Source organism: Lissotriton helveticus, chromosome 11 (genome assembly GCF_964261635.1).
Source record: "Lissotriton helveticus chromosome 11, aLisHel1.1, whole genome shotgun sequence".
In the NCBI taxonomy this organism is placed as follows: domain Eukaryota; kingdom Metazoa; phylum Chordata; class Amphibia; order Caudata; family Salamandridae; genus Lissotriton; species Lissotriton helveticus.
In genome coordinates, this window is record NC_136072.1 from 458252552 (window position 1) to 458265714 (window position 13163).

Here is a 13163-nt window from a genome sequence, read left to right on the forward strand (position 1 = left end):
GCTTTACAAAGTGGTTTTTCAACATGAGACACGATCCAATTGACATTTTGAATCATTTTTTGTACAGTCCAAAAAATCTATTTTCTGGTGAAATACGATGCCCCTTGACCTGTCGAACTTTCTCCAGATGGTCACTAATGCTGATTTTTTAATGTTTAATTTGTTTTTACTGAAAATGACTATTGCACATGAATTATCAATTTTGGAACTAAAATAAGTGTGTTTAGAGTCATTTTCCTGCCCGAAATCCGTAAAAATAGATTTTTCTGGGTAGGAGAAAAAGTCTGTATATATGGCAATTTTGGTCACTGTGAGGCTTTAAAAAATGGTTATTCAACATGAGGCATGATCCAATTGACATTTTGAATAATTTTTTGTACAGTCCCAAAAATCTATTTTCTGTTGAAAAATAATGACCACGGTGTGAGAAGGTGGGCTGGTATATGCTGCCCACTAATTAAAGTGCAAAAACAACAGGTGATGGACAGAATGCAGAACAATGTCATACATTCACCCCAGTATAGAGATCTGGGCCTACATCCATCGTTTTTTTGCTCACCATGCCATTCCAGTTTGAACCCAGCCATATGCAAATCAGTCTTGACTCTGTGCCCCATGGGAACAGTCCAGCCCGAACTGCCAAGCCAGGTCCTCCCTGGACTGGAAAAAAGCATCCAAGGACCGTTCCCATGAGGCACAGTGTCAAGACTGATTTGCATATGACCATGTCTGAACTGGGGTGGCTTGGTGAGCAAAATAGCGATGGATTAAACCCAGATCTGTGACTGGGGGTGAATGTTTTGCCATTGTGCAACATTCCGTCCATCATCTTTTGTGTTTTGCTGTTCACCCTATGTGGGAAGGTTATGCCAGATGTGGGTCCTGTGCTCACTAAGCCACTGGGGTCAAGCTATCCTGGCTGAAGATGTCTGATAGCAAGAAACGGGTCCTAGGATGCTTGATTCCGGTCCAGAGAAAACATGGCTTGGCAGTTCCGGTTGGACTGTTCCCATGAGGCACAGGGTCAAGACTTATTTGCATTTGGCCATGTCTGAGCTGGGGTGGCTTGGTGAGAAAAATAACAATGGATTAAACCCTGATCTGTGACTGGGGGTGAATGTTTTGCCATTGTGCAACATTCCGTCCATCATCTTTTGTGTTTTGCTGTTCACCCTATGTGGGAAGGGTATGCCCAGACGTGGGTCCCGTGCTCACTAAGCCACTGAAGTCAAGCTATCCTGGCTGAAGAAGGCTGATAGCCGGAAACCAGTCCTAGGATTCTTGATTCCGGTCCAGAGAAGACATGGCTTGGCAGTTCGGGCTGGCCTGTTCCCATGAAGCCCAGGGTCAAGACTGATTTGCATATGGCCATTTCTGAACTAGGGTGGCTTGGTGAGCAAAATAACAATGGATTAAACCCAGATCTGTGACTGGGGGTGAATGTTTTGCCATTGTGCAACATTCCGTCCATCATCTTTTGTGTTTTGCACTAATTAAAGTGGGCACCCTGTACCATTCCACACGACCCTTAAGATGTATAAAGTCAAAGATAACCTTATTGAAAGCTATCCTAGTGGTAGCTACGCAGAGCAGCCTTCCAGCCTAATCTTGAAGGAATGTAAAACAGCCTGTTTGAACAAAATATCACCTCTTGAATGACTAAATGAAAGGAGAACCACACAGTAGTTATATAAAATATGCATTTAATAATATAACACTCTCTAATACCCTTTACATGAGGTTAGAACACAAAGCAAACAATACTGGAACAATAGAACAGTTGTAAGTAGCACAATACACAGCGGGCTCCAGGGGGAAAATGGTATAACAATCACAACTTGACTAGACATTGTGTCTAGAGCACGAAGAATTGCTGGGACCCCAAGGAACCACCCAAGGTAGTGACACAGGGAGCCCATAGAGGACGGGTGCAGTGAGGAAACAAGACTGGTTGCTCCATACAACTCTATGGGAAAGTCGTGGTTGTAAAGTTACAGTTTAAGGATACCTCTAGGAGGACTTTAAGCAAACCCTTTGGAACATAAAAGGTTGTAGAGGCAACTTACCAGTGGATACCAAGGTACCCGTGTTACCTATCCTAGAGGAGCCAGGTGCTTAGGGGTCAATTGGTGTCAGAAACCTTTGTCGTTTTCAATGGAGATCTGCAAGAAGTACTGCTGCCGTGAAGGTGAGGAGTATACGATAAAATCCAAGCATGGATTCGAGATGAGAGGAGCCTGGAAGCAGAGGGGGCAGAGTGTGGGTCACTTCAGGTGACCAGGGGCTCAATAGTCGAATGCCCACCGATGTTGGGTGCTTCAGGTGCGAAGAAGAGATGTTAAACTCTGCAACCATGGGGACCCGGAGATGTTGAGGAAGACCAGGGTCTGGAAGTGAGCTTCCCAATGAAGGATGTCGAGTGCTGAGGGGTCAGTGTCTGTTGGAGCACCAACAAGCCTTGGCAACTGCATCTCACGCAGGAAAGGCAAACAGGTTACAGTGTGGACCAGCCAGATCCAGGGGACTCTCCAAGCCATGGAGAGTCAGTGCACATCTAGAGCAACCAGGGAAGCCCAAGAACAAACAAGGTGACCCTAGCCAGGACCCAAAGGCTAACAGACGAGGAGTCACAAGGAGACCTCAAGCAAGTTTGCAAAGCACCAGCCCACGGAGCACTCAGTGTGAGGAGGCCGGATTTCTTAAGTGCAAAACTGCTCGGGGTAAGGACTACATTGAGTCAAATGCACAAGCTTGGAAATCACCAACAAGCATATGCACTTGCAAATGGATGCCAAGTACAGGGGTTCAAGTCACGCGGTCCCCACAAGGGATACTGGTCTCAGAATCAATGAGAGGGTAGATTAACCTCAGGGACCTTCCAAAACCCACCTCCTGGGTTGCTAAAATCTTCAGAGTCCTCAGGAGCTTGGTAGCAGCAAGCCAGTCAGATGTGCTTAGATGCCTGCTAGTGCATGGGAGTAAGTCCTTTACTCCAAGGGTGATTCTCCAGTCATCCAGCATCGTGCAGTCCTGTAGCCAGGTAACCCACTTTATACCCACGGGAAAGGGTTGGACAGATTCAGGGGATTCTCCTATGGGAGGTGCAGGACAGAGAGGTGGCTACACCCATGTCCTTTGTCCAGTTTCACACCAGAGCAGGATCCAATGGCTCCCAGAACTGGCTTAAGCTCGACTATGCACAGGGACACCAAATGTGCCCCCAGTGCAGACTTTCTGGCACTCTCAGAGTGCACCTACCCAGGCCCAATACACTATACCTTGTCTGGGAGGTGGTTACACCTCCCTGTGACAGGATGCCTATTGTCATGACTTCCTCTGCTTGAACTTGGCTCAGTGGCAGAAGGGCAGAAATGTGTCTGTGGCTGGCAGCATCCATCTTGTGTTGCCCGAGTTGAGAAAGTTTGTAGCGGGTAGACTGGTGACCCATAAAGCTCACTTCTGAAGGGTGAAATCATACCTCCCACACCCGTTACTGGTGTGGAGGTATGATTCCAATTTGTTTGACACCAAACTTAACATGTTTCTTAGCATCCGTTTTAAAGTTAACATGTACCGCGAGGTTATAATTCAACTTAACCTATATGTCTGGCTGCATCACAAACAACCCCAGAGAATGGTCTCCGAAGGCTGCAGAGGGGCTCTACTTATGCAGGGGCACCCTCTCATGTAACACCCAGCACCCTGCCTTCAGGATTGATAAGGCCTGCCATAGGGGTGACTGACAGGTTTTTAAGTGTAGTAATTTAAATAAATATAGTGAACCTATATCTAAGTAAGTGGTGCAATTACCGGCTTACACAGGCTGCGGTAGCAGACCTGTTGTGTCACTTTTTAATGGCCTCTCATGGGTGGCATAATACATGCTTCAGCCCATGGGAGGTATCTGGGGTACGTATGCCCTGGGTACATGGTGTAACATATACTAGGGACTTATAAGGGTACCCCAGTATCCAATCTGGAGTGTACCTAAAGTACATACATAGCAATTTAAGGGAGAACGCAGATAGACTGGGGTCCTGGAAAGCAGGATCCTAGTCAGACTAGTCCAAAAACAGTGAGACATCAGCAAAAAGTGGGGGTAACCATAAGAAGCAGATACTACTTTCCTACACAACCCCGCAAACGCAAGGACATTAAACTAAACTTGACCAGTTGAGTCTTCATGTTCTAAGTAGAAAAATCAAAAGAGTCCATCTGCATTGGCATGGTGACTCCCAGGTCTATGTTCCACTGTATAGTCCATCCCCTATAGGGAAATTGACCACGTCAAGAGTTTGGGGTTTTCACCCTTCATCTGTTTTTCACCATAAGAGGGGCTTCCCGCTCAATAGCTGACCAACGTTTCTCTCTGGGGGTCAGCCTTCTGCTTATGAAATCTACTGGCTCATCCTAACCCTCTTCATTCAATTGTGATAACACAGCCCTTACCCCTATTTCAGATGCATCTGTTTGAACAACGAATTGTCTGGAATAGTCAGGACTTTGCAGAATGAGAGCAGTGCAAATGGTCTGCTTCAGGTCATCAAAGGCCTTTTGACAGCTAACTGTCCACTGAACTTTCTTAGGTATTTTTTAGAGGTAAGATTATTTAAGGGGTCACTATAGATCCATAACCCTTAACAAAGCTCCTGTAGTACCCAGACGGGCTCAAGAAAACTCTGCCCTGAGTCTGGGTAGGTTGAGCAACCCAGTCCATGATGGGCTGGATTTTGCTCTGCAATGGTTGAACCTGGCCTCCACCCACAAGGTGGCCCGGGTATAAAACCTTACTCTGCCCTATCTGGCACTTGGTGGCCTTGATAGTGAGTCCTGCCTTTTGCAAGGCGTGCAGAACATTTCTGAGGTGGACCAGGTGATCCCCCCAGGTGGAGCTAATGACAGCAATATCATTCAGAAAAGCTGCACTATAGGCTTCCAGGCCTGTGAGAAATGTATTCACCAGCCTCTGAAATGTGGCAGGTGCATTCTTCAATCCAAAAGGCATTACCACAAACTGGTAATGCCCACTAGAGGTTGAGAATGCTGTTTTGGTTTAGCACCCTCAGCTAGTCAGATTTGCCAATAACCAGCTGTCAGGTCAAATGTACTTAAGAATTTGGCAGAGGCCAAAGTGTCAATAAGTTCATCTGCCTTTGAAATTGGATGCTTGTTTCCAGTCCAGGGAGGACTTGGCTTGGCAGTTCGGGCTGTACTGTTCCCATGAGGCACAGGGTCAAGACTGATTTGCAAATGGCTGGGTTCAAACTGGAATGGCATGGTGAGCAAAAAAACGATGGATTCATGCCCAGATCTCTGTATTGGGGCGAATGTATGACATTGTTATGCATTCTGTGCATCAACTATTGTTTTTGCACTTGGAATTGGATGAACATCAGTCCTAATGACTTCTTTGAGTCTCCTGTAGTCAACACAGAACCTCATCTCTCTCTTTTACCACCCAGGGTGTGAGTTTTGGGTACCAAGAATACCAGACTAGCCCAAGGGCTATCTGAGGGCTCAATCACTCCCAGTTCCAACATCTTCTGGACTTCAGTCCTGATACATTTTTTAACATGATCGGGTTGCCTGTAAATATTATTTTTAACAGGCAGACTGTCACCTGTGTCCACCTTATGTGTACACCAGGTAGTCTGACTTGGAGTCAGTGAAAACATGGGTCTGTACTGATTGAGGACCTTCCTATAATCAGTCTGTTGCTGTTCAGTGAGTCTGCCTTCCAAGGCTACACCAGCTACTGAACCATCATCATGGTTCTGTGAGAGGAGTTCAGAGAGTGGGTCACTCTCTACTTTCTGTCCCTCATCAGTAGCCATGAGCAAGCCCATGTCTGCCTTGTCCGCATATGGCTTGAGCCTGTTTACATGGAGCACCCTGTGGGGGTTCCTGGGAGTTCCATGATCCACCAAGAAGGTGACTTCTCCCTTCTGTTCAAGTATGGTGTGGGGCCCACTCCACTTTTCTTTGAGAGCTACTGGGGCCACAGGCTCCAACACCTACACTTTCGGTCCTGGCTGGTATACAGTCAGAACAGCCTTTTGGTCATGCCACGTTTTTTGCAATTACTGGCTAGCCTCAAGGTTTTTTTATGCCTTCTTCATATACTCAGTAATTCGGGAGCGGAGACCAAGTACATAGTCTACTATGTCTTGTTTAGGTGGTTTGAGAGGTAACTCCAATTCCTACTTAACCAAACATAAGGGACCACTAACTGGATGTCCAAACAAAAGTTTAAAAGGGCTGTAGTCAACCCCCTTCTGAGGAACCTTTCTGTAGGCAAAGAGATGGCAGGGCAAAAGGTTATCCCTACCATGCCTAAGCTTGTCAGGGAGAACTTTTATCATGGCTTTTAGGGTTTTTGTTGAATCTCTCAACTAACGCATTGCATTGAGGGTGATAGGGTGTGGTGAATTTGTAATTCACTCCACACTCCTTCCTCATAGCAGTAACTTAACCAGATATAACGTTTGTAACTCAGTCTGATACTAACACCTTAGAGAAACCCACTCTCAAAAAGATTCCCAGGAGGACCCTGGCCACAGCAGAAGCTGTGGTAGTCTTAAGGGGTATTGCATCTGAATACCTAATAGCATGGTTCACCACTACTAATATGAATCTGTGCCCAATTGCAGTTGGAGGATCCATGGGACCAACATTGTCAATCCCAACCCTCTCAAATAGAACACCCACCACAGGTATTGGTTTCAGTGGGACCTTTGTAGTACCACCTGAATTACCAACAACTTGGCAGGTAATACAGGAGCGACAAAACTCCTTTGTGTCCTCTGACATGTGACGCCAGTGAAATTGAGGGACAAGCCTGTCCCAGGTCTTCCTTTGGCCTAAGTGTCCTGCGTTAATGGGATGTCACGTGCCAGTGTTAATAGCAAGCCTCTACACTTCACAGGTATAAACAACCTCCTGGTAGCACCAGGCTTGGGGTCTCTACCCCTTGAATATAGAAGTACATCATCCCTGGAGATCCTGTGAGACCCACTGGCACTCCCAGCAGCCTCAGCAGCAGCTTGCTGTCTGCGGGATTCAAGAGAGGGTCAGCTCAGCTTCTCCTGGCTCAGATATGCCCCGGAGTGGCCCCCTGTCCCCAAGAACTCAACCTGATCAGGTTCAAGTTCCTCTGACACAGTTCCTTCATAGGAACTGAGATCATCTCCCTCAGGAGACTGATCCTCACTTTGAGGAAGGGGGAAGACACTGCCTTAACCCTACTGCTTCTTCTCTTGGATGTCACCTGGTCCATCATTCCAGGATCCAGGGTGTGTTCAGTGGAAGATATTTTTTCCTGTGACCTAGTCATGGGAAACACATCTGCAGGGATGCCAAACATTTCTGCATATGTCCTGAGGTCCACTTCAGCCCAGGCTGAAGTCTCCAAATCATTGCCCAACAAGCATTCCACAGGGAGTTCTGAGCTAACCACAACCTTCTTAGGGCCAGTTATGCCTCCCCAGTTGAATCTCACAACTGCCAAGGAATGGTCTGTCCTGGCATTGCTAGCATTGGTCACTTGGTACATCTCACAGTATGATCTGGTCAGGGTCCACAATATCTTTTGTCACCATTTTGACACTTGCTCCTGTGTCCCTATATGCCATGGCCTCCTTTCCAATTATCAAAGGCTGTTGTCTGTACTTGCCCAGATTACTGGGACTGACCCATAAGGAGGCACTGACTAGGCCAGAATCCATCTCAGATCCCAGGGTTAGCCGTACTATACCCTTGTTCCCAGTACCACCACTTGGAGCAGATCTAGGGGGAACAGTTGCCTTAGGGGTAGTGGTGGTGTTGGCAGGAGGATCCTTGGCCCTTGAACAATTGACATCTCTTGTCCAATGAGGTTTCTCCTTACACAGGAAGCACCAAGGTTTCTTATTGTTTTTACTCTTGTTAGATTGTGACTCCCTCCCAGATGCAGGTTTTTGCGGCCCTTGTGAAGACTTCTGGTCTTTACTCTACTCCCCACTCTTATCTGGAGTTTTAGCATCTTGCTTCTTTTGGTCACCACATTGATTCTGAGTTTTCTGCTTCACCCTGGTTCTGACCTACTTGTCTGCCTTCCTTCCCAATTCTTGGTGAGAAGTCAGATCAGAATCAGCCAAGTATTGATGCAACAACTAGTTTTGGCAATTATTAAAGATCTGTTCCCTCACAATTAAATTGTACAATCATTTAAAATCATTCACTTTACTGCCAAGTACCACCCTTCCAGAGCCTTAGTAGCACAATCGAGAAAGTCTACCTAGTCCTGAGTCTGTCTTCTGGGTGTCTCCGAACTTAATCCTGTAATGTTCAGTGGTTAGGCCAAACCCATCAATGAGACCACTCTTCAGGACTGAATAAATGTCAGCATCCTCTTCTCTTATAGTGAGGAGTTTATCTCTACCTTTGTCAGCAAAGAAGAGCCACAAGATAGCTGCCCACTGCTCCTGAGGGTCCCCTTGTACCCTACTGCAGTTTTCCATTTGTGGATGTCATCCCCACTCTGGTAGGGAGGGAATATCTTGTTCAGGTTCCTATGGTCATGGGTATACTCCTTAACCCTAGGGACACTGTTGCTGCCACCATGGGTCTCTAGTCCCAAACTCTTTGTACCCCTCTGGAGCTTCAGGAATTCCCTGTCTAGGGCCAACTGCTCCTTCTTCAGCCTAAGCTTGATTTTTTCAAGCTCCAGAAGTTGGCACTGTCTGTCATAAGAGGATTTCCTCTTATTTGATATGGAAGTCCCTACAGAAGTTCCTGAGTGTCAAGATTCTACAAAGGGAGATCTCGATCTCCTAGGTAAACTCTGTACTTTTTTCAGGTGGAGTAAAGAGAGGGTAACTGAGGTCTTTTCCCCCACCCAAAGAAAGATCTATTTTATCCAGGTTAGAATAATTTCGATCCTCCTGGTCAGGGTTTGAGTCCAGGTCAAAGAAGGTTTTACTTCCTGGCCTTTACTCATTCCCTGCCCCACCCACTCTATCTACTTCATCCGACCCTGGAATCTTCCTATGGTCATCCAATAGTAATACCTCAATTATACCTTGGGTTTTTGCACTTCTCCCTGTCCTTGACTTCCTAGACGCGCACATGGCTTTCAATTCCTGAAATGAGAGGCTATTTACCTAGTTGGCAGAGAGCCACTGGCTTCTCCCCTAGAAGACATACTAGTGTTTTGTGGTGTAGGCACCTACCTAACCCAGTGGAGACTAAACTCTCTTGAGTTGGAGAAAGGGTGTGCTAGATCCTTGACTTACCCAACTCCAAGTTCAGTAGAACTTACGTATTCTAATCTTAGTATATGTGCCTAAAACTTAGTGGTTTTCAGTTCATCACTCAATGAGGTTTATCTGGTAAAACAATGTAGGCTTGAATCCCAACAGTTGCACACCAATGTGAGAAGGTGGCCTGGTATATGCTGCCCACTAAATAAAGTGGGCACCCTGTTCCAGTCCACACAACCCTTATGATGTATGGGGCCAAAGATAACACTATTGAAAGCTATCCTAGTGGTAGCTATGGAGAGCAGCCTTCAGGCTTAATCTTGAAGGAAAGTAAAGCAGTTTGTTTTACCAGATTATCACCTCCTGAATGACTAAAAGAAAGGAGAACCACAGAGTAGTTATATAAAAACATGTACTTATTAATATAAAACTCTCTTCTACCCTCTACACGATGTTAGAACACAAAGCGCAAAATACTGGATGAATAGAACAGTTGTGTGTAGCCCAATACACAGTGGGCTCCAGGGGGAGACCGAACCATATACTAAAAGAATGATATAAAAATCACGAATTAAATAGACACAGTGACTATAGCATGTAGAATCGCTGGGACCTCAAGGAAACAACCAAGGTAATGACACAGGGAGCCCACAGAGGACGAGTGCAGTCCAAACAATCTAATTCCTGATAAAAAAAAATTGACCCCAGACCTGTCGACCTTTCTCCAGATGGTCAGTAATGGTGACTTTTTAATGTTCAATCTTTTGAGTGTAAATGACTATTTCATGTGAATTGTTACTTTTGTAACTAAAATAAGTGTGTTAAGAGTCATTTTCCTGCCAAAAATTGGTTAAAAAAAGCTTCTGAATAAGATAAGTGTGTAAAAATTGCAGTTTTGGTCACAGTGAGACTTTTAAAAGTAGTTATTCAACATGAGGAATGATCCAATTGGCACTTTTTTCATTTTTTGTACAGTCTAAAAAAATCTATTTTCTGATGAAAAACAATGACCCCAGACCTGTCGAACTTTCTCCAGATGGTCAGTAATGGTGATTTTTTAATGTTTCATCTTTTGACTTGAAAAGACTATTGCATGTAAATTATGACTTGTAGAACTAAAATAAGTGTGTCTGAAATTGGTAAAAAAAAAAAAGAAGCTTCTGAATAGGAGGAAAAGTCTGTAAAAATGGAAGTTTTGGTCTCAGTGACGTATTAAAAAGTGGTCATGCAACATAAGTCACGATCCAATTGACATTTTTTATAATTTTTAGTACATTCAACAAAAAAAAATCAGATGAAAATGATGACCCCGGACGGGTCGAACTTTCTCCAAATGTCAGTAATGGTGATTTTTTAATTGACTGGAAATTACTATTGCATGAGAATCATCATAATTGAAACTAAAATAAGTGTGTTTAGAGTCATTTTCCTGCCCGAAATTGGTCGAAATAGAAGCTACTGAGTAGGAGGAAAAGTCTGTAAAAATGACAGTATTATTCACTGTGAGGCTTTAAAAAGTGGTTATTCAACATGAGTCATGATGGGAAACAACCTTTACAACGCAACTTTTACAACGCACTACCATTACAACGAAACTTTTACAACGCAACATCCATTACATAGCATGCCATTACAACGCAACCATTACAACGCATGACACTACAACGCATACCATTACAAAGCATGTCATTACAACGCAGTCATTACAACGCATACCATTACAACGCATACCATTACCATCCAACACTTACCCTACTGTTGCACCCCCTGGAGTTAGAATAGTAATTTTTACCCCTACACTATCCAACACTTACCCTAATGTTGCACCCCCTGGAGTTAGAATAGTAATTTTTACACCTACACTATCCAATACTTACCATACATGCAATGTAATGTTATGCGTTGTAATGGTATGCGTTGTAAAGGTAGTATGTGTTGTAATGGAATGCGTTGTAAAGGTAGTTTTTAAAAATTTGCTGTAATGGCATGCGTTGTAAAGGAATGCGTTGTAATGGATGTTGTGTTGTAAAAAATGCGTTGTAAAGGTGTGCGTTGTAAAAGTATGCGTTGTAACGTCATACAACCGTCATGATCCAGTTGACATTTTGAATAATTTTTTGTACATTCTAAAAAATCTTTTTACTGATGAAAATGAAGACCGCCGGACCGGTCGGACTTTCTCCAAATGTCAGTAATGGTGATTTTTTAATTGACTGGAAATGACTCTTGCATGTGAATTATCACTTTTGGAACTAAAATAACTGTGTTTAGAGCCATTTTCCTGCTTGAAATCGGTTAAAAATTAATCTTTTTAAGAGGAAAAGTCTGTAAAAATGGCAATTGTGGTCACTGTGAGGCTTCAAAAAGTGGGTATTCAACTTGAGTCACGGTCCAATTGACATATTAAATCATTTTTTGTACAGTCCAAAAAATCTATTTTGTGATGAAAACCCATGCCGTAGGACGTGTCGAACTTTCTCCACATGGTCAGTAATCGTGATTTTTTAATGTTTCATCTTCTGACTGAAAAAGACAATTGCATGTGAATTATCGCTTTTAGAACTAAGTAAGTGTGTTTAGAGTCATTTTCCTGTCAGAAATTGGTAAAAAAAGAAGCTTCTGAATAGGAGGAAAAGTCTGTAAAAATTTAAGTTTTGGTCACAGTGAGGTTTTAAAAAGTGGTTATGCAACATGAGTCATGATCCAGTTGACATTTTGAATCATTTTTCATACATTCTAAAAAATCTTTTTTCTGATGAAAATGATGACCCCGGACCGATTGAACTTTCTCCAAATGTCAGTAATGGTGATTTATTAATTGACTGGAAATTACTATTACATGAGAATTATCACAAATGAAACTAAAACACGTCTGTTTAGAGTCATTTTCCTGCCCATAATTGGTCAAAATAGAAGCTACTGAGTAGGAGGAAAAGTCTGTAAAAATGACAATTTTATTCACTGTGAGGCTTTAAAAAGTGGTTATTCAACATGAGGCACAATCCAATTGACATATTGAATCATATTTTTGTACAGTCCAAAAAGCTATTTGCTGATTAAAAACAAAGACCCCAGACCTGACGAACTTTCTCCAGGTGGTCATTAATGGTATTTTTTTAATGTTTAATCTTTTGACTGTAAATGACTCTTGCATGTGAATTATCACTTTTGCAACTAAAATAACTGTGTTTAGAGCCATTTTCATGCTTGAAATCGGTCGAAATTGAATCTTTTGAGAAAGAGGAAAAGTCAGTAAAAATGGCAATTGTGGTCACTGTAAGGCTTTAAAAAGTGGGTATTCAACTTGAGTCACGGTCCAATTGACATATTAAATAATTTTTTGTACAGTCCAAAACCTCTATTTTCCGATGAAAATCCATGCCCTGGGATCTGTCGAACTTTCTCCAGATGGTCAGTAATGGTGACTTTTTAATGTTTAATCTTTTGAATGTAAATGACTATTGCATGTGAATTATCACTTTTGGAACTAAAATAAGAGTGTTTAAAGTCATTTTGTGCCAAAATTGGTCAAAAAAGAAGCTTCTGAATAGGAAGAAAAGTGTGTAAAAACTGCCATTTTGGTCACAGTGAGGCTTTTAAAAGTAGTTATTCTATATGAGGAACAATCCAATTGGCATTTTTAAAATTTTTTGTACAGTCTAAAAAATCTATTTTCTGATGAAAAACGATGACCCCGGCCGGACCTGTCGAACTTTCTCCAGATGGTCAGTAATGGTGATTTTTTAATGTTTAATCTTTTGACTGGAAAAGGCTATTGCATGTGAATTATCAGTTTTGGATCTAAAATAGGTGTGTATAGAGTCATTTTCCTATCCGAAATTGGTAAAAAAAAGAAGCTTCTGAATTGGAGGAAAGTCTATAAATATGGAAGTTTTGGTCACTGGGAGGTTTCAAAAAGTGTTT